Here is a 22052-nt window from a genome sequence, read left to right as displayed (position 1 = left end):
AAATTACGTTCTGAGAAAACTAAACTGCATTCTCAAATACGTTTCAGACTAACCTAGTCTGTCCCTTATTATGTTCGTCTTCAACATATCTTTTTTTTATTTTTTCATTACGCTCGGTCTGAAACTGATTTTTTTTCCTGCTTTTTCTTCATCGTGTTGGTGGGTAAAAATGAGCCTATATATTCATCTGGGATGCATTTCACTCTTCTGAAAAGACATTATGTTTATTTACTCTTTTTTAGTGATGTTTGAAGGTTCCATGCAGTCTTTTTAGGCCCGAGCCCCTGGCCTGCCAAGGGCGAAGGGCCTATTGTTTCTGCAACACAGACAACGACTAGTCGAGCGCGCAGCGCTCGACCTCAGGCCTTTCACACGCTCAAAACACACAACGATGACAAGTCGAGCGCGCAGCGCTCGACTACAGACATCATTCAACATGTCCAGACACACACACACCGACATGCACTCACACATACGCGTGTACAAACACAAAAACGCACACACACACACGAATTTTCGAGCGCACAGCGCTCGACCAAGGCCTTTCACACACTCAAACGTACAAAAATCACAAGTCGAGCGCGCAGCGCTCGACCTCAGACATAGGCCAACATGTCCAGACACACACACCCCGACATGCACTCATACACATGTGTGCAAATACAAAAAACGCACACACACTCTCACACACAAACATGACTTGTCGAGCGCGCAGCGCTCGACCACAGACATTTACACTCTCAAACACCTCACAGACGCGTCGGGCTTGTCGAGACGTTTCCGAAAATATATAACATGTGGGCGAAATAATGGCAGAAAAAAAATCGCATATTGTTTTTGCAAAAAATATTATTAGGCCCGAGCCCCTGGCCTGCCAAGGGCGAAGGGCCTATTGTTTCTGCAACACAGACAACGACTAGTCGAGCGCGCAGCGCTCGACCTCAGGCCTTTCACACTCTCAAAACACACAACGATGACAAGTCGAGCGCGCAGCGCTCGACCTCAGACATCATACAACATGTCCAGACACACACACCCCGACATGCACTCACACATTCACGTGTACAAACACAAAAACGCACACACACACACGAATTTTCGAGCGCGCAGCGCTCGACCAAGGCCTTTCAAACACTCAAACGTACAAAAATGACAAGTCGAGCGCGCAGCGCTCGACCTCAGACATGGGCCAACATGTCCAGACACACACACCCCAACATGCACTCATACACACGTGTACAAACACAAAAAACGCACACACACTCTCACACACAAACATGAGTTGTCGAGCGCGTGGCGCTCGACCACAGCCATTCACACTCTCAAACACCTCACAGACGCGTCGGGCTTGTCGAGACCTTTCCGAAAATATATAACATGTGGGCGAAATAATGGCAGAAAAAAAAAAGCATATTGTTTTTGCAAAAAATATTATTAGGCCCGAGCCCCTGGCCTGCCAAGGGCGAAGGGCCTATTGTTTCTGCAACACAGACAACGACAAGTCGAGCGCGCAGCGCTCGACCTCAGGCCTTTCACACTCTCAAAACACACAACGATGACAAGTCGAGCGCGCAGCGCTCGACCACAGACATCATCAGACATGTCCAGACACACACACACCGACATGCACTCACACATACGCATGTACAAACACAAAAACGCAGACACACACACGAATTTTCGAGCGCGCAGCGCTCGACCACAGGCCTTTCACACACTCAAACGTACAAAAATGACAAGTCGAGCGCGCAGCGCTCGACCACAGACGCGGGCCAACATGTTCAGACACACAAACACCAACATCTACTCACACACACTTGTACAAATACAAAAAACGCACACACACTCTCACACACAAACATGACTTGTCGAGCGCGTAGCGCTCGACCACAGGCATTCTCACTCTCAAACACCTGACAGACGCGTCGGGCTTGTCGAGACCTTTCCGAAAATATATAACATGTGGGCGAAATAATGGCAGAAAAAAAATTCGCATATTGTTTTTGCAAAAAATATTTAGGCCCGAGCCCCTGGCCTGCCAAGGGCGAAGGGCCTATTGTTTCTGCAACACAGACAACGACGAGTCGAGCGCGCAGCGCTCGACCTCAGGCCTTTCACACTCTCAAAACACACAACGATGACAAGTCGAGCGCGCAGCGCTCGACCACAGACATCATGCAACATGTCCAGACACACACACCCCGACATGCACTCACACACACGTTCACAAACACAAAAACGCACACACACACACGATTTGTCGAGCGCACAGCGCTCGACCAAGGCCTTTCACACACTGACACGTACAAAAATGACACGTCGAGCGCACAGCGCTCGACCTCAGACATAGGCCACCATGTCCAGACACACACACCCCGACATGCACTCATACACATGTGTGCAAATACAAAAAACGCACACACACTCTCACACACAGCCATGACTTGTCGAGCGCGTAGCGCTCGACCACAGACATTCACACTCTCAAACACCTCACAGACGCGTCGGGCTTGTCGAGACCTTTCCGAAAATATATAACATGTGGGCGAAATAATGGCAGAAAAAAAAAGCATATTGTTTTTGCAAAAAATATTATTCTTTCTTTCTTTCTTCTTCTTCTTCTGCTCTTTAAACTGGAATTTGACCCCCTGAACATGCTCGAAAACTCACCAAATTTTGCACAAAATTCAGTTCCTGTGAAAAAATTTTTTAAATATGTGTTTCAATATTGGGATTTAAAAATTGGCCCTACAGCGCCACCTGCAAAACCCAAAATGCATTGCGTCAATGGGAGGGGGTCCGCAAAAAAATTTGTCGTACAGCCACAAAATTCGGTATACACGTGCGCCTTGTTGGGACAAATAAAATATATTATTATGACCCCACCCTCAGAAAAGCAGGAAAGCAGCGAGCTGGGATTGAATTTTCAAAAATGCCGAGTCAGCGTTTTCCAGGGCGTCGTACAAAATGTTCGTTTTGATCGCGCGCTTCTCCAAATGAGCTGAAATTTGGTGGACACCATCTACACAAGTAGACAATTAAAAGTTATCCAATTCACAAATCTTCAGACTACGGTTTCCGCGTGGCAACGCTGGAAATTTGATGTCAAATTTTGCCATTTTTTCAGTGTCATAAATGGCTGCCATTCGTACATAACAGATCCAATCTCAGCCAAATACGAAACACTTAATGACCCTTCTTATCTGGACACATTGACAGTGAAATTTTGAAAATCGGCGTTACAGCACCCCCTACAGAATCAAAATAAAATCTGTATGGGGAGTAAAATTATTAGTTTATCAGAAATTAATGGAATTTGTGTGATAATTCCTTCATGTCGTCCCGATCAAAAAAGCAAATGGTAACCATGTTGTAATATCAACGGTGTTGCCGTGGCGATGGCTAAAGTTCCCCATGTTATTCGAATGGGCCCAAGTGAAAAATCTCCCATCAAATCAATTTTACTTGTTGCCATGGAAATGTGCCAAATTTGACAAACATCACTGAAAGAATAAAACGGGGCGGGTCAGGTAAGCGGCGGGCGAGGGCCTTTTGACGCCGCTCGCGGCTTTAATATTCTTTCTTTCTTTCTTCTTCTTCTTCTTCTTCTTCTTCTTCTTCTTCTGCTCTTTAAACTGGAATTTGACCCCCTGAACATGCTCGAAAACTCACCAAATTTTGCACAAAATTCAGTTCTGGCGAAAAATTTTTTTTAATATGTTTTTCAATATTGGGATTTAAAAATTGGCCCCACAGCGCCACCTGCAAAACCCAAAATGCATTGCGTCGATGGGAGGGGGTCCGCAATAAACTTTGTCATACAGCCACAAAATTCGGTATACACATGCACCTTGTCGGGACAAACAAAAAATATTATTATGACCCCGACCTCAAAACAGCAGGAAAGCAGCGAGCTGGGATTGAATTTTCAAAATTGCTGAGTCAGCGTTTTCCAGGGCGTCGTACAAAATGTTCGTTTTGATCGCGCGCTTCTCCAAATGAGCTGAAATTTGGTGGACACCATCTACACGAGTAGACAATTAAAAGTTATCCAATTCACAAATCTTCAGATTACGGTTTCCACGTGGCAACGCCGCAAAGTTGATGTCAAATTTTGTCATTTTTTCAGTGGGATAAATGGCTGCCATTTCTACATAACTCCAATCCAAACCAAAATTTAAACACTGATTAATCCTTCCTTCCTGGACACATTGACATTTAAATTTTGAAAATCGACGTTACAGCGCCCCCTACAGAATAAAAAAAAAATCTGTATGGGGACTAAAATTATTAGTTTATCAGAAATGAATGGAATTTGGGTGATAATTCCTTCATGGTGTCCCGATAAAAAAAGCAAATGGTAACCATATTGTAATATCAACGGTGTTGCCGTGGCGATGGCTGAAGTTCCCCATGTTATTCTAATGGGCCCAATTGAAAAATCTCCCATCAAATCAATTTTACTTGTTGCCATGGAAATGTGCCAAATTTGACAAACGTCAATGAAAGAATAAAACAGGGCAGGTCAGGTAAGCGGCGGGCGAGGGCCTTTTGACGCCGCTCGCGGCTTTAATTCTTTCTTTCTTTCTTCTTCTTCTTCTTCTTCTGTTTTTTAAACTGGAATTTGACCCCCTGAACATGCTCGAAAACTCACCAAATTTTGCACAAAATTCAGTTCCGGTGAAAAATTTTTTTTAATATGTGTTTCAATATTGGGATTTAAAAATTGGCCCTACAGCGCCACCTGCAAAACCCAAAATGCATTGCGTCGATGGGAGGGAGTCCGCAAAAAACTTTGTCGTACAGCCACAAAATTTGGTATACACATGCGCGTTGTCGGGACAAACAAAAAATATTATTATGACCCCGACCTCAAAACAGCAGGAAAGCAGCGAGCTGGGATTGAATTTTCAAAATTGCTGAGTCAGCGTTTTCCAGGACGTCGTACAAAATGTTCGTTTTGATCGCGCGCTTCTCCAAATGAGCTGAAATTTGGTGGACACCATCTACACGAGTAGACAATTAAAAGTTATCCAATTCACAAATCTTCAGATCACGGTTTCCGCGTGGCAACGCCGCAAAGTTGATGTCAAATTTTGCCATTTTTTCAGTGTGATAAACGGCTGCCATTTCTACATAATGACTCCAATCCAAACCAAATTTTAAACACTGATTAATCCTTCCTTCCTGGACAGATTGACAGTGAAATTTTGAAAATCGGCATTACAGCGCCCCCTACAGAATCAAAATAATATCTGTATGGGGAGTAAAATTATTAGTTTATCAGAAATGAATGAAATTTGGATGATAATTCCGTCATGTCGTCCCGATCAAAAAAGCAAATGGTAACCATATTGTATTATCAACGGTGTTGCCGTGGCGATGGCTGAAGTTCCCCATGTTATTCTAATGGGCCCAAGTGAAAAATCTCCCATCAAATCAAATTTACTTGTTGCCATGGAAATGTGCCAAATTTGACAAACATCAATGAAAGAATAAAGCGGGGCGGGTCAGGTAAGCAGCGGGCGAGGGCCTTTTGACGCCGCTCGCGGCTTTAATTCTTTCTTCTTCTTCTTCTTCTTCTTCTTCTTCTTCTGCTCTTTAAACTGGAATTTGACCCCCTGAACATGCTCGAAAACTCACCAAATTTTGCACAAAATTCAGTTCCGGCGAAAAATTTTTTTTAATATGAATTTCAATATTGGGATTTAAAAATTGGCTCTACAGCGCCACCTGCAAAACCCAAAATGCATTGCGTCAATGGGAGGGGGTCCGCAATAAACTTTGTCGTAAAGCCACAAAATTCGGTATACACATGCGTGTTGTCGGGACAAACAAAAAATATTATTATGACCCCGACCTCAAAACAGCAGGAAAGCAGCAATCTGGGATTAAATTTTCAAAAATGCTGAGTCAGCGTTGTCGAGGACGCCGTACAAAATGTTCGTTTTGATCGTGCGCTTCTCCAAATGAGCTGAAATTTGGTGGACACCATCTACACAAGTAGACAATTAAAAGTTATCCAATTCACAAATCTTCAGATCACGGTTTCCGCGTGGCAACGCTGCAAAGTTGATGTCAAATTTTGCCATTTTTTCAGTGTGATAAATGGCTGCCATTTCTACATAATGACTCCAATCCAAACCAAATTTTAAACACTGATTGATCCTTCCTTCCTGGACACATAGACAGTGAAATTTTGAAAATCGGCGTTACAGCGCCCCCTACAGAATCAAAAAAAATCTGTATGGGGAGTAAAATTATTAGTTTATCAGAAATGAATGAAATGTGGGTGATAATTCCGTCATGTCACCCCGATCAGAAAAGCAAATGGTAACCATATTGTAATATCAACGGTGTTGCCGTGGCGATGGCTGAAGTTCCCCATGTTATTCTAATGGGCCCAAGTGAAAAATCTCCCATCAAATCAAATTTACTTGTTGCCATGGAAATGTGCCAAATTTGACAAACATCAATGAAAGAATGAAATGGGGCGGGTCTGGTAAGCAGCGGGCGAGGGCCTTTTGACGCCGCTCGCGGCTTTAATATTTAGGCCCGAGCCCCTGGCCTGCCAAGGGCGAAGGGCCTATTGTTTCTGCAACACAGACAACGACTAGTCGAGCGCGCAGCGCTCGACCTCAGGCCTTTCACACTCTCAAAACACACAACGATGACAAGTCGAGCGCGCAGCGCTCGACCTCAGACATCATTCAACATGTCCAGACACACACACACCGACACGCACTCACACATACGCGTGTACAAACACAAAAACGCACACACACACACGACTTTTCGAGCGCGCAGCGCTCGACCACAGGCCTTTCACACACTCAAACGTACAAAAATGACAAGTCGAGCGCGCAGCGCTCGACCTCAGACATAGGCCAACATGTCCAGACACACACACCCCAACATGCACTCATACACACGTGTACAAACACAAAAAACGCACACACACTCTCACACACAAACATGAATTGTCGAGCGCATAGCGCTCGACCACAGACGTTCACAATCTCAAACACCTCACAGACGCGTCGGGCTTGTCGAGACCTTTCCGAAAATATATAACATGTGGGCGAAATAATGGCAGAAAAAAAAAAGCATATTGTTTTTGCAAAAAATATTATTAGGCCCGAGCCCCTGGCCTGCCAAGGGCGAAGGGCCTATTGTTTCTGCAACACAGACAACGACTAGTCGAGCGCGCAGCGCTCGACCTCAGGCCTTTCACACTCTCAAAACACACAACGATGACAATTCGAGCGCGCAGCGCTCGACCTCAGACATCATACAACATGTGCAGACACACACACACCGACACACACTCACACAACGTGTGTCCAAACACAAAAACGCACACACACACACGAATTTTCGAGCGCGTAGCGCTCGACCACAGGCCTTTCACACCCTCAAACGTACAAAAATGACAAGTCGAGCGCGCAGCGCTCGACCTCAGACATAGGCCACCATGTCCAGACACACACACCCCAACATGCACTCATACACACGTGTACAAATACAAAAAACTCACACACACTCTCACACACAAACATGACTTGTTGAGCGCATAGCGCTCGACCACAGACATTCACACTCTCAAACACCTCACAGACGCGTCGGGCTTGTCGAGACCTTTCCGAAAATATATAACATGTGGGCGAAATAATGGCAGAAAAAAAAATCGCATATTGTTTTTGCAAAAAATATTATTAGGCCCGAGCCCCTGGCCTGCCAAGGGCGAAGGGCCTATTGTTTCTGCAACACAGACAACGACTAGTCGAGCGCGCAGCGCTCGACCTCAGGCCTTTCACACTCTCAAAACACACAATGAAGACAAGTCGAGCGCGCAGCGCTCGACCACAGACATCATTCAACATGTCCAGACACACACACACCGACACGCACTCACACATACACGTGTACAAACACAAAAACGCACACACACACACGAATTTTCGAGCGCGCAGCGCTCGACCACAGGCCTTTCACACGCTCAAACATACAAAAATGACAAGTCGAGCGCACAGCGCTCGACCTCAGACGTAGGCCAACATGTCCAGACACACACACCCCGACATGCACTCATACACATGTGTACAAATACAAAAAACGCACACACACTCTCACACACAAACATGAATTGTCGAGCGCGTAGCGCTCGACCACAGGCATTCACACTCTCAAACACCTCACAGACGCGTCGGGCTTGTCGAGACCTTTCCGAAAATATATAACATGTGGGCAAAATAATGGCAGGAAAAAAAAAAGCATATTGTTTTTGCAAAAAATATTATTCTTTCTTTCTTTCTTCTTCTTCTTCTTCTTCTTCTTCTTCTTCTTCTGCTCTTTAAACTGGAATTTGACCCCCTGAACATGCTCGAAAACTCACCAAATTTTGCACAAAATTCAGTTCCGGCGAAAAATTTTTTTTAATAAGAATTTCAATATTGGGATTTAAAAATTGGCTCTACAGCGCCACCTGCAAAACCCAAAATGCATTGCGTCAATGGGAGGGGGTCCGCAATAAACTTTGTCGAACAGCCACAAAATTCGGTATACACATGCGCGTTGTCGGGCCCACCAAAAAATATTATTATGACCCCATCGTCAAAACAGCAAGAAAGCAGCTATCTGGGATTGAATTTTCAAAATTGCTGAGTCAGCGTTTTCCAGGACGTCGTACAAAATGTTCGTTTTGATCGTGCACTTCTCCAAATGAGCTGAAATTTGGTGGACACCATCTACACGAGTAGACAATTAAAAGTTATCCAATTCACAAATCTTCAGATTACGGTTTCCGCGTGGCAACGCCGCAAAGTTTATGTCAAATTTTGCCATTTTTTCATTGTGATAAATGGCTGCCATTTCTACATAATGACTCCAATCCAAACCAAATTTTAAACACTGATTAATCCTTCCTTCCTGGACACATAGACAGTGAAATTTTGAAAATCGGCATTACAGCGCCCCCTACAGAATCAAAATAAAATCTGTATGGGGAGTAAAATTATTAGTTTACCAGAAATGAATGGAATTTGGGTGATAATTCCTTCATGTCGTCCCGATCAAAAAAGCAAATGGTAACCATATTGTATTATCAACGGTGTTGCCGTGGCGATGGCTGAAGTTCCCCATGTTATTCTAATGGGCCCAAGTGAAAAATCTCCCATCAAAACAAATGTACTTGTTGCCATGGAAATGTGCCAAATTTGACAAACATCAATGAAAGAATAAAACGTGGCGGGTCAGGTAAGCGGCGGGCGAGGGCCTTTTGACGCCGCTCGCGGCTTTAATACTTTCTTCTTCTTCTTCTTCTTCTTCTTCTTCTTCTTCTGCTCTTTAAACTGGAATTTGACCCCCTGAACATGCTCGAAAACTCACCAAACTTTGCACAAAATTCAGTTCCGGTGAAAAATTTTTTTTGATATGAATTTCAATATTGGGATTTAAAAATTGGCTCTACAGCGCCACCTGCAAAACCCAAAATGCATTGTGTCAATGGGAGGGGGTCCGCAAAAAACTTTGTCGTACAGCCACAAAATTCGGTATACACATGCGCGTTGTCAGGACAAACAAAAAATATTACTATGACCCCGACCTCAAAACAGCAGGAAAGCAGCTATCTGGGATTGAATTTTCAAAAAAGCTGAGTCAGCGTTTTCCAGGACGTCATACAAAATGTTCGTTTTGATCGCGCGCTTCTCCAAATGAGCTGAAATTTGGTGGACACCATCTACACAAGTAGACAATTAAAAGTTATCCAATTCACAAATCTTCAGACTACGGTTTCCGCGTGGCAACGCCGCAAATTTGATGTCAAATTTTGCCATTTTTTCAGTGTCATAAATGGCTGCCATTCGTACATAACCGATCCAATCTCAGCCAAATACGAAACACTTATTGACCCTTCTTATCTGGACACATTGACAGTGAAATTTTGAAAATCGGCGTTACAGCGCCCCCTACAGAATCAAAATAAAATCTGTATGGGGAGTAAAATTATTAGTTTGTCAGAAATGAATGGAATTTGGATGATAATTCCTTCATGTCGTCCCGATCAAAAAAGCAAATGGTAACCATATTGTAATATCAACGGTGTTGCCGTGGCGATGGCTGAAGTTCCCCATGTTATTTGAATGGGCCCAAGTGAAAAATCTCCCACCAAATCAAATTTCCTTGTTGCCATGGAAATGTTCCAAATTTGACAAACATCAATGAAAGAATAAAGCGGGGCGGGGCAGGTAAGCAGCGGGTGAGGGCCTTTTGACGCCGCTCGCGGCTTTAATATTCTTTCTTTCTTCTTCTTCTTCTTCTTCTGCTCTTTAAACTGGAATTTGACCCCCTGAACATGCTCGAAAACTCACCAAATTTTGCACAAAATTCAGTTCCGGCGAAAAATTTTTTTTAATATGAATTTCAATATTGGGATTTAAAAATTGGCTCTACAGCGCCACCTGCAAAACCCAAAATGCATTGCGTCGATGGGAGGGAGTCCGCAAAAGACTTTGTCGTACAGCCACAAAATTTGGTATACACATGCGCGTTGTCGGGACAAACAAAAAATATTATTATGACCCCGACCTCAAAACAGCAGGAAAGCAGCGAGCTGGGATTGAATTTTCAAAAATGCCAAGTCAGCGTTTTCCAGGGCGTCGTACAAAATGTTCGTTTTGATCGCGCGCTTCTCCAAATGAGCTGAAATTTGGTGGACACCATCTACACGAGTAGACAATTAAAAGTTATCCAATTCACAAATCTTCAGATCACGGTTTCCGCGTGGTAACGCCGCAAAGTTGATGTCAAATTTTGCCATTTTTTCAGTGTGATAAATGGCTGCCATTTCGACATAATGACTCCAATCCAAACCAAATTTTAAACACTTATTGACCCTTCTTATCTGGACACATTGACAGTGAAATTTTGGAAATAGGTGTTACAGCGCCCCCTACAGAATCAAAATAAAATCTGTATGGGGAGTAAAATTATTAGTTTATCAGAAATGAATGGAATTTGGGTGATAATTCCTTCATGTCGTCCCGATCAAAAAAGCCAATGGTGACCATATTGTAATATCAACGGTGTTGCCATGGCAATGGCTGAAGTTCCCCATGTTATTCTAATGGGCCAAAGTGAAAAATCTCCCATCAAATCAATTTTACTTGTTGCCATGGAAATGTGCCAAATTTGACAAACATCAATGAAAGAATAAAACGGGGGGGGGTCAGGTAAACGGCGGGCGAGGGCCTTTTGACGCCGCTCGCGGCTTTAATTCTTTCTTTCTTTCTTTCTTCTTCTTCTTCTTCTTCTTCTGCTCTTTAAACTGGAATTTGACCCCCTGAACATGCTCGAAAACTCACCAAATTTTGCACAAAATTCAGTTCCGGCAAAAAATTTTTTTTAATATGAATTTCAATATTGGGATTTAAAAATTGGCCCTACAGCGCCACCTACAAAACCCAAAATGCATTGCGTCAATGGGAGGGGGTCCGCAATAAAGTTTGTCGTACAGCCACAAAATTTGGTATACACATGCGCGTTGTCGGGACAAACAAAAAATATTATTATGACCCCGCCTTCAAAACAGCAGGAAAGCAGCGAGCTGCGATTGAATTTTCAAAATTGCTGAGTCAGCGTTTTCCAGGACGTCGTACAAAATGTTCGTTTTGATCGCGCGCTACTCCAAATGAGCTGAAATTTGGTGGACACCATCTACACAAGTAGACAATTAAAAGTTATCCAATTCACAAATCTTCAGATCACGGTTTCCGCGTGGCAACGCCGCAAAGTTGATGTCAAATTTTGCCATTTTTTCAGTGTGATAAATGGCTGCCATTTCAACATAATGACTCCAATCCAAACCAAATTTTAAACACTGATTAATCCTTTGTTCCTTGACACATTGACAGTGAAACTTTGAAAATCGGCGTTACAGCGCCCCCTACAGAATCAAAAAAATATCTCTATGGGGAGTAAAATTTTTAGTTTATCAGAAATAAACGGAATTTGGGTGATAATTCCTTCATGTCGTCCCGATCAAAAAAGCCAATGGTAACCATATTGTAATATCAACGGTGTTGCCGTGGCGATGGCTTAAGTTCCCCATGTTATTCTAATGGGCCCAAGTGAAAAATCTCCCATCAAATCAATTTTACTTGTTGCCATGGAAATGTGCCAAATTTGACAAACATCAATGAAAGAACGAAACGGGGCGGGTCAGGTAAGCGGCGGGCGAGGGCCTTTTGACGCCGCTCGCGGCTTTAATTCAACTTATTCTTGCCGTTAATTATATGCACGCACACCTCGCTCTCACATTGTGTAGTGACAAGGGCTGTTTTGGAGCTAATAATTACCTCCTGATGTATTTCTAACATACCTGTTTTGGGGTTGTTGTTTTTTAAGAGCAGCTCCAACAAGATCTGCCACCAGAGAAGACAGCTGGAGCTTCTCCGACGCTGCACTGCGGGTCTTGATCACCATGGAAACCAAGACGCGGTTCTGCGGTCATCTGAAAGTGATTACAACATTATCGTTCTTCACTGTTGTTTATTCCTGATAAAATAAACGTGTATTTCCCCTTACAGCGGTCTGCATGCTCCTCGTTACTTCCACCTTACAACAAGTCCCAATATGAAACGACCACATGGCTCATTTATGATCCAAATATTAATTCATGATCCAAGTTATGACCAAGATCTATATTTTAAAATCAAGTATTTCCTATTGGTCATGTAAATATTATCACGGAGAATCACGGACTGAAGGAGTGTTTTTTTTTAATTTAACAGATCGCGTTGCTCCGAGAAGTTTGAGCACAAATACAATTCTCTGCATTAAATAATGACTTCAGGTAGACTTTCAAAACATAACAAAATCACTAAAATAGTTTCTGAAACAGATCAGAAGCCACAATATGAAACATTTTTTTAAAAAAATGACTATCGAACGGAGAAGTCTCTAAATTATAATTTACACAATGCCTCTCTAGCAATAAATGTACATTTTTATCTTCATATTTTCCACTCGGTTTATGGATGCGATCTGTAGTTTTTTTTTTGTTTAAATGCGCAATCTGTCTATTTTGTCTTCTAAAATGCCGCCCCGCTGGTTGTTAGGCTCAATGACGTATAGAATTACTAGACCGCTCGCTGCTCGGCGGACAGCAGCGGCGCCATGGCAAATCGGCGCTGACTTCCGGTAGGGGCAAGAAGCAGTGGGGCGCTGTGTAATCCAGTGTAAATACACAGACTTCAAGGCCTGCTTGTCATCACTGATGGGGCAATATGTGTTATGTTATGACTTTGACTGTTTGCAGACAGTAAAATCTCTGTCCTTGGCACGCTGTCATGGCAATCACAGCGCTGTTTATCCCTCACAGACAAGAAAAAACAAAGCATGTTTGTAGTTGACAGATATGGAATTTCGGTCTCAATAACTTTTAAACTAAACGTCAGTAACTTACAAAGGGCGCCTGCATCCCATCGTTGTGAGGTGGACGACATGCTACAAGCTCATTTTTATTAAAAGTGTGTGTCTATCCAGCATCAGAAACAATATTGATTTCTAGAAGCAGCGGTCCTGCTGTGGGGTTAAGGGACCGTCTACAACTTACAAGACGCTGCAACAGTGAAGACTAACACCAAAAAAATAAAAAAAAAACTAACACAAAAAAAAAACCTAATACCACCACTGGGATTCTCTGCAGTGTCACCGTAATCACCACAGCCTTCATTTGTCTCCTATCAAATTTATTGGATATGGCATTTGTCTTCACTGTTGCAGCGTCTTGTAAATTGTAGACGGTCCCTTAACTGCTGATTGAAATCAATGATGTTTCTTCCAAAACAGAAACAATACCAAATAAGAAAGTTAATGTTTTAAACAATTTTTCTCCAATTCAAATGATTCAGTTGGACTTTCACAGCTGCTCAGACCCACAGACCTTGGAATGGTTGCTTTTTTCCTCCCACAAAAATGGCGATACAAAGTTTCTGGAGGAGCAATTGTTGTAGCACAGTATTTATGTAATATATTTATGTAATAATGCTTTAATGCTCAATAAAGAACTGAACTGAATACCTTAACAAACACAGAGGTTCTTCAGAGTAAAATGTAAGAGATGAAGTAGTGTAATAAAAAATCAAGTCAATTTAAGCAGTGGGGGTCCATTGAATACAATGGGCACTCATTTCTAGAATAATTACAACAGACTGAGTGAAACAGCCAAAGGAAGACAAGAAATGGAAAAAATGAAAGCATGAAACACAGTAATTGCAATACAAATTAAAAGTTTATTCACAGTAAATGAAAAAATGCACACAATGACATATTAATTGCACATTCCGTAGTCGCAGGTTACACTTGTCTTTGTGACTTCTGTTTCAGAGGAGATAAATTAAAAAAAACAAAAACTCCTGGGTCTCCTGGCTTGGTGTTCACAATGTATCTCAAGCATTGTGACTTGATTACAACACAGAAGTTTACTGTACCTTGGTAAATCACGAAACACAAAGTCACATACCGTGCTGGCGTCCCACTCAGAAACCGCTTTTTGCCCCTGCCGGAAGTCAGCTGCGATTTGCCGTCTCTCAGGGGGCAGTGAGCGGTCTAGTAATTCTATACGTCATTGGTTAGGCTGTTGCTATGGACTCTGAACTCTGACCCGGAAGTACGTCACGGACTGATTTTTTTTTGTTAAACGGAGCGAGTTTCTGCTCTTAAACTAATTATATTTGTCTATAAATACGCCTCTGTGCATTATATAACAAGTTCTGTTTAATTTTAAGAGTAATATTTATTTTGAATCAGATGTGTGTTTTCATCTTCATACATTTGCTGAAACAAGTTTCAGCAAATGTATGAAGACTCCAGACTGCTCACAAAGGCTCTGAGAGGGTAAAGGTCACAGACTCTGATTCCCCCAGTGTCATCAGCTGATAAAGTCGTTTCCATTCAACTTAGGAAGTTGAAATGTTAGTATGTTGTTCTGCCTTCCCTCAGGATCACATCTGCGGTGGTTTAACTCCATCAAGTCCTTTCTGCTGCCCATACAGGGCATCGCAGTGTGCAGTAAAAAGAATCAATAAAGCATCATCATTTGGTCAGATTTGCTCCAAATAAGCTGAGATTTGTGGGATGTGTTCACACCTCTGCCAGAAAGTCATATGTAGAATTTGGAAGCCCTACTTCCTTCCTGAAGCTACTTCCTGTTTGGGAGGAGCTTATGAAAAAAGTCCAACGGTTCATGATTTTATAACTCCCAGAGGCCTCGCAGTTCAAGTTTTAGGTTTGTATCCGCTGTGGAGGTCAAATAAGAGCAATAGAGCAACAGAGGTCAAAGGTCATAACAGGCTTCATGTCTCAGCGAGGCCTCAGAGGGTTTAATGACCTTGTGGGGCACCTCGAGAGGACTGTCTGACAATAATCCAGCTCTCACAGCATGAAGAAAGAAAGAAACAGGCCTTGCAGTGTGTATTTTACACTGAAGTTGGAGAGAAGGCCTCTGCAGCTCCGTCTGCTGGATCTAGTGCAGCACATCTGTGTTGAGAGGTTCTCCTTCGTGCTGAAGTACGCCACCATGCTGCACATCAGTCGTGTGAAGGGAGCTAGAGCTTGCACTAATTATTGTTACAGAATACTCAAATATGCATGAATGAAGAGAACATCAACCAAAAAGAAGTTTTTGTGAGCCAATCACACACTAACCATGTTAACAGCTCATAACAGTCCATCCGTCCATCCATCCTCAGTAACACCAGGCAGCCTCTACATGAGACTCTGTCTGCTCAGAGGAGCCACAGATCAGACCGTCTCCTCTCAGTGCGCTGTAGGACGGAGCGCTTTAGGAGATCATTCATTCCTGCTGCCATTCGATTTTATAATGAGCACTGTTAATGTAACATTATGTGCTGGGGTTTATACACGGGATTCTTCTTTTTTTTCTGTTGTTTTTTAAATGCTATTTATTGTTATTCTGTTCTGTTTTATGTGTTGCTACTGAATGACCCTTGAATTTCCCCATGTGGGGATTAATAAAAGTATCTATCTAAAAGTCCATTTTTCAGGATTGGGCCTCTTCTCCTCTGCACACGCGCACGTGACGCTGGTGTTGTGCTGCTTTTAGATCGACTTTTATCCTCAGGTACACACCAAAGGTATGAATAAATTTCTATCTATCTTAAAGAAATGAGTTGATTTGTCACCCTTTTCTTCTTTGTTGTCGTTACGTCAATTCTTCATAATCTACTGGAATACTATTAAAACAGTTAAAAACGTTTGATCTTAATGTTATAACACATAACTGCAGACAGAGTGATCGATTTAATGATTGCTTGATTTATAACAAACTTGTTTCAGCAAATGTGTGAAGATGAATACACACATCTGATTCAAAATAAATATTACTCTTAAAATTAAACAGAACTTGTTATATAATGCACAGAGGCGTATTTATAGACAAATATAATTAGTTTAAGAGCAGAAACTCGCTCCGTTTAACAAAAAAAAATCAGTCCGTGACGTACTTCCGGGTCAGAGTTCAGAGTCCATAGCAACAGCCTAACAATCAGCGGGGCGGCATTTTAGAAGACAAAATAGACAGATTGCGCATTTAAACAAAAAAAAACTACAGATCGCATCCATAAACCGAGTGGAAAATATGAAGATAAAAATGTACATTTATTGCTAGAGAAGCATTGTGTAAATTATAATTTAGAGACTTCTCCGTTCGATAGTCATTTTTTTTTAAAAATGTTTCATATTGTGGCTTCTGATCTGTTCCAGAAACTATTTTAGTGATTTTGTTATGTTTTGAAAGTCCACCTGAAGTCATTATTTAATGCAGAGAATTGTATTTGTGCTCAAACTTCTCGGAGCAACGCCCTCTGTTAAATTAAAAAAAAAAACACTCCTTCAGTCCGTGATTCTCCGTGATAATATTTACATGACCAATAGGAAATACTTGATTTTAAAATATAGATCTTGGTCATAACTTGGATCATGAATTAATATTTGGATCATAAATGAGCCATGTGGTCGTTTCATATTGGGACTTGTTGTAAGGTGGAAGTAACGAGGAGCATGCAGACCGCTGTAAGGGGAAATACACGTTTATTTTATCAGGAATAAACAACAGTGAAGAACGATAATGTTGTAATCACTTTCAGACAACCGCAGAACCGCGTCTTGGTTTCCATGGTGATCAAGACCCGCAGTGCAGCGTCGGAGAAGCTCCAGCTGTCTTCTCTGGTGGCAGATCTTGTTGGAGCTGCTCTTAAAAAACAACAACCCCAAAACAGGTATGTTAGAAATACATCAGGAGGTAATTATTAGCTCCAAAACAGCCCTTGTCACTACACAATGTGAGAGCGAGGTGTGCATGCATATAATTAACGGCAAGAATAAGTTGAAAAAGACTGCATGGAACCTTCAAACATCACTAAAAAAGAGTAAATAAACATAATGTCTTTTCAGAAGAGTGAAATGCATCCCAGATGAATATATAGGCTCATTTTTACCCACCAACACGATGAAGAAAAAGCAGGAAAAAAAATCAGTTTCAGACCAAGCGTAATGAAAAAAATAAAAAAAAGATATGTTGAAGACGAACATAATAAGGGACAGACTAGGTTAGTCTGAAACGTATTTGAGGATGCAGTTTAGTTTTCTCAGAACGTAATTTTGTGGAGACAGGGTTGTCTGATAACACTCTGACTGTCACAGGGTTGTTTTTCTCAAAGACCAACAGACAGTAATTGTTTCATGAAGGTCACACGTACTTTGAAGGAAATAATCAGGTCTTTTCTCAGGAGAAAATAGGGAGTGTTATGGCAATTTTATTTAATAAAGGGCATCCGCCGGTGAGTTCGTTTTGGTTTCTTTTATTATGCTGTACAGCAGGAGAAGTCACGCAGTCAACAGAGTAACAGAGTGAGTTCTGCCCTCGCAGGGGCGTGCAAGCCTCTAATAACTATCTGCTACGTTCACTCCCAGGGGCCTTGACTGCACCCAGCCGTAGGCTGGACACAGGAAGACTCCCACGAGTGCCGCAGCTGCTACGCTAAGATTATCAGGAAAAGTAAATTCTAGACAAAGCATTCATGGTTCCCCACACATCTGAGTGTGTGAGCTACGGTTGTTTACAAAAATACCTCTGCGAGCACTACAAGTGAGAAAAAGCATGCATACATGAGAAATTTCCATTACATTCCCCCCTTTTGATTAAATCAACCACGGTTTAATCAACTTCAACACATGGGAGATGCCAACAGACACCCCACATCAGTCAATCAACCCCAAATCATCAGCATCATCATCATCAGAATCATCAGAAAGGTGAGCGAACAAGGACGCAAACAGTTCAGTGGAATGAAGCAAAGTATAATGAGCCAAAGTAGTTGTGAACATGCGAGCAACCAGACAACGGACTAGGGGAATAATGCAGCAGGAGAAAACCCCCAGAATCGACAGGAAAATAGCAAGCATGCCAGCAACCTTAGTAAGCCAAGCTCGCCAGCTGCCCTCAGTCAGCCATCCCAGAAGTCCCATCCAGACAAGGGGACACCCGTTTCCTGAGAGCTCAATTCAGCAAGCAGGGAAGACAGCTGAGTTTTCTACGTTAGTCATGTTCTCCGAGATGTCAGGAACCCAGGAGCAGTGCTGATCACCTATGAGGGGGCAAACCCCCCCTTCTTTTCAAGAAGGAGGTCCAGGGCCACTCTGTTCAGCAGGCCCAGGACACACATGGCCTTCTGCTCCTCCATGAGGAGGCCAAACCCATCAGTAACAAGACTAGTGAGGCTCTCATGCTGGTTATCAAAGGTGCCATGCCAAGGGAAGACACCTCCTCAGAATGCTGCTGAAAAGGAGAGGGGAAGGGTAAGACTAAGGCTAAGGCTAAGGCTAAGGGTAAGGGTTAGAGTGAGAAGCATTAGGTTGTCGCAGCTCTGAGCCAGTGCTATTCCTGCCTGCATGCAGAAATGTGTAGAGAGAATCCTGGAGATGAACAGAAACAAGGAATGGTAAAGTGTTAGCGGAGGCAGCATAAGGCGTAAAAGCACAAACAGTACAATTGGCATCATGTGACTCTGGAGCTACCGCAGGGGCAGCTCTCCACCACAGGCTGTCCTGGAGTCCCGTGAGGTCCACCATACGTCTGCAACGAAGCAGGGGGGCCACTGTGGTTTGGGCAGCAGCACCCTCAGGAGCAGGAACATCTTCACCGTTGCCTGGTGGAGGGTGGACTACCTCACACAGGAGCTGATCTCAGGGATTATTCTGCCCTGTGGCTGGGAGATCAGCTGTTGGAGTCAGGGTGGTGCTGGGAAAGGCTTACAGTGACTCGCCTGGCTCCAGGTAGCTCGCTTTGCTACCTTAAAGGCAGCATGAGTCCAGCAGGACCTGGACCTGGCCACTGCCTGGCCTTCCAGTGTTTCCTGCAGAAGTCCTTCACCTGGATCCAGTCACCTGGGTTCAGCCAGAAGAGTGGAGAGGCCCTTCAGCCAGGAGGGGAAGGGCCCTGTGATGGTCTGTCTGATCTGAAACAGAGTCAGCTCCACGAAGTCCACCATCAGGTGGTCACAGGGTACTCAGGTGGCGGTGAGCAGCATTCCCCATGGCGTTCTCCTCGCCTTGCCTTGTGAGCTGCATACACCAAACACTCTATAGTGCTGTTCTGCCACCACTGAGAACTTCCCAGAAAACCACAATGATGTAACCTGGTGGGAATGATAAGGCCTGATGTACCATTCCCCCCTCAGAACCACCATGTACACCAAGAATATATCACATCAGAATGGGTTAGTCTGTTAATCGAAGCTCCGAGCGAGAAAAAAAACTGTCCTCATTCCCCAGAAAGTTGGTGAGAGTGTAAAGGAGGGGGTGAGCAGTCTGAAGAGACAGCTCAATGAAAACAACCTCAAACACAAGCTGCATGTTATCAACATGTCCTTCAACGCTGTCCATTCCCCCGGCGCGAATCCCAAACAACCTGAGCCTGGCGGTCAAAACAGCGCATCGTGAAGCAAGCTGCTAATATAGAAGGAACATTATCATTTTACCAGAACTATCAGAACCATAACATCACAGTTTGTTCAATATCAGAAACAACGAAATGACAGGTCGAGACAGAAAAGTGAAGAAAGACTGCAGGGCCTGGGACGCTTCCAGTGCATCTGGAGTCCAGGAAACCTGCAAACATGCAGTCAGAGACCTAATGGGAGCAATAAAATCAAAATCATTTGGAATAAACTGTCGACAGCAGGAATACATTCCCAGGAAAGAGACAACCTGTTTCCTGGTGAGCGGATTTGGTGTGAAATCAGGTGTATCATATGGACCGTCCGTCTCAACTAAACACCTTCAGCAGTTATTCACGCCATAACACATCCAATACCTGTAACCACTGTCATCATCCAGGACTTGCTAATGTGACACTTGGCCTCAGTGTTACTCAGCAAGGTTTAACCGAGCCTATTAAGCTACATAATCTTTGTTCAGTCCACAAATATTCCAGCTAAATCAGATGGAGGTGGAAGTTCCATCTGTGTCAGTGGATCTTGAAACTGACATTTGATTGAGGGTTCTTGTAGCCAATCACAAACAAACCTTCACTTAAAGGTCCAATACACGATTTTCTCGAAAAGACGAAGCCCCAAGTCTGTTACTCACTTTTTGAACAACGCCATGCGCCAGACCATCCGCCCGGCTCTCCTGCTTCTCCCAGGAAACGCGGAAGTGTACGAGCGCGATCTCCGCTTCTCCGGCGTGCACGGCTCTGTTTACAGTTTCTGCGATCCGCCTCGCTCATAAATAAAGCTTTTTTCCCGAAACAGTTACAGTTTCATTATGTCAGACTCGCCATCGGTAAGTACTAGCTCAGAAGCTCACCGGCTACATAAACACTCTGAATGCGCAAAAGGGAGAAGCTGATTGGGCGCAAGCACGTAGAACCGCCTCGCGAAAGCAGCTCGTCAGAATGACTGACAAACAGACCCACCAGTTATTTAGGTGATCCACCCAGAAATCAAAATCATGTATTATACCTTTAAATAAGTTCTCTTGTGTGTTTAGCATTGGTATATTTTCTCCATAATACGTACAGATAAACATAAAGTTCAAAATATTAAAGCATGACATCTTAAATAATTTCACTAAGACGATGAGCCTCACAGCCTGTGGTCAGAGCCACAGCGCTGTGGGGGGAGAAGTGACCCATAAGGGAGGCAGCCTGCTGCCTCTTCTTTCTCCCTTTATCAGGATTGATCAGTTCTGTTGACCCACTAATATTTCTCCCTTGAGAGTGACCAGATACAATAAATGCATCACCATTTGAAAGTTGATAAAATAACTTTGGGAATTCCAATTACCTCTCTTTTTCTCTGTCTGTGTGGTTTTGTAAGTGTCCGTGTGTGTGTGTGTGTGTGTGTGTGTGTGTGTGTGTGTGTGTGTGTTCTTGTATTTCTATCCTTGTCGGGGCCAAATGTCCCCACAAGGATAGCAAAACGTGAAACGACGTGCCTTGTGGGGACCTTTTTCCGGTCCTAAGTAGGAGAAACAGTGTTTTCTTGACCATGTTGTTGTTACTGAAAAAAGTAAAAGTGCAAAAACATTTCTTTAGGGTTAGGCTTTATTGTGGTGTGGGTTAGGGTTAGGGTAAGGGTCAGGGTTAGGGGCTAGACATGAATGGGAGTCAATGGACGGTCCCCACAAGGATAGAAATACAAGACTGAGCGTGTGTGTGTGTGTGTGTGTGTGTGTGTGTGTGTGTGTTCATGCTCTGACCTCGGCGATCAGCCAGCAGTCGACATGTCGTCACTACGTCGGAAGTTTCCACGTTCGTAGTCAAAACCCCATCGCCTCCACAACCTCCTCAACCGCCAGCCGCCCCGCCTCCAGCCTCTGGAGCAGCTCCCTCCATTATTGTGTCCACTGCTTCCACAGCCACAACAGTTTCTCCTTCTCTCCTGCATTAAAAAAAGTCTCAGCAGAAAAAGAAGAACAGAATCACCACATGTCCTCACAGGCTCAGAAAAAAACAATTTCTCCCTAAA

At 43.3% G+C, this 22052-nt stretch overlaps 1 protein-coding gene across 1 annotated transcript in view; it reads left to right on the top strand.

Annotated features, from left to right (window-relative positions):
• LOC115385939 (NACHT, LRR and PYD domains-containing protein 12-like) overlaps window positions 1-22052 on the top strand; it is a 226843-nt gene that overhangs the window by 108829 nt on the left and 95962 nt on the right. The window lies entirely within an intron of this gene.

The sequence above is a fragment of the Salarias fasciatus genome, chromosome 3, assembly GCF_902148845.1.
Source record: "Salarias fasciatus chromosome 3, fSalaFa1.1, whole genome shotgun sequence".
Taxonomy (NCBI): Eukaryota; Metazoa; Chordata; class Actinopteri; order Blenniiformes; family Blenniidae; genus Salarias; species Salarias fasciatus.
Note: the sequence above shows the minus strand (reverse complement) of the source record. Positions and strands in the feature narration are given on the sequence as shown.